Below are 1,318 nucleotides of genomic sequence, written 5' to 3' on the forward strand. Positions count from 1 at the left end.
CCGCAGTTTCTCTATTGAATTCTTATATGGATATAATCCTCAGTCCCAGCAGGAAGCAGGCCATCACCCTTACTTGCATCAACAAAGTGGTCGGAAGAGTGGAGGTTCTGGATAGCGGACATATGATAGGATTTGATTCCTATTCCTCAGTAGAAACAGCGGGAGAAGGCGGGCGAGGGGGACAGAGAGTTGGGAAGAGAGGCGGCTTGAGGGGGAGGAGGCTGAGTTCTTGGTGGCTTGGGCCACATCAATGAATTTTTAAAATGTTTTTGTAAAGGAGGAAAGATTTATTTACATTCTATTGAAGTGAGAGACAGAGCAATTGCCAAAATGTTTACATTAATATCTAAAAAAAATGAGGTGGATGATACTATGTACAAAAAAGGTGTTGTAAGAGCTGAAGGAAGTAATGCAGGTTCTCCCACTTTAAAGCACACAACCTAATTTTTCACAGGTCATACACCTTACTTTCTGTCACAGAAATGCTCTTAGAACAAAGCCTAATTAGATGCCATTTTCTCTAGCCAGTAGGGCCTAACAGAAATATAATGTAAGCAATCAGTGAAGGATATTTATGCAATTTAAATTTTCTGTTATACCCACACAAAATTAAAAATAAACAAGTGAGTTAAATTTTGACAGTCCACTTTTTTTGAATGGATGGATCCAAAACAATAAGGCAAAAAATTTAATAAACTGATTTCAACAAAAATAAAAAACATCGACTACTGATTTCTAGTGTGGCATGTAAAGAAATTAGAAGTTATTTCTCTCAGCTTCACAAAAAGAATGAAGAGACAAAATGAGAACTTAGCAGCTCTTTGAAGCTGTATTAGAAAATTAAGATCACAGGGCAAATCACCACCCTGGAAACTAGAAAGATAAGCTTGTTGATAAAAAGAAACACTGCTTATGAGGAGTAGAAACCATCACTGAAGCCTGACTCAACACTGGTTAGTAATATACATTGCTGGAGACTGAGTGTAGACTGCTGTGAAACAAAAACCGCTTTGAGAAACAGTAATAAGAACCCTCACACTTTTGTGAATTTTGCCATGAGAAGCAACACCAAATTCTCATTTTGATGTTCTTAGAAAAATCCCTTAGCTCCTTCAGCAAAAAGGTGGAGTGAGGAAGTGATCATTTTGGATTAGGGACCCCTGTCATCCTTAGTCATTGCCCAACTTTCAGATGCAGAGCAAGTAGTTGAAAAGATCATGGCTTGGATCACATGCATCTTAGTCTTTAAACTGACATCATTGCTCTTCAGGACTTTGAGAGGTCTTTGACAGCAGACTAACCCAGTGCAATGTCTTTT

The sequence above is a fragment of the Elephantulus edwardii genome, unplaced genomic scaffold, assembly GCF_000299155.1.
Source record: "Elephantulus edwardii isolate Elephantulus edwardi_28Jun2011 unplaced genomic scaffold, EleEdw1.0 scaffold00184, whole genome shotgun sequence".
NCBI classification, from domain to species: Eukaryota; Metazoa; Chordata; class Mammalia; order Macroscelidea; family Macroscelididae; genus Elephantulus; species Elephantulus edwardii.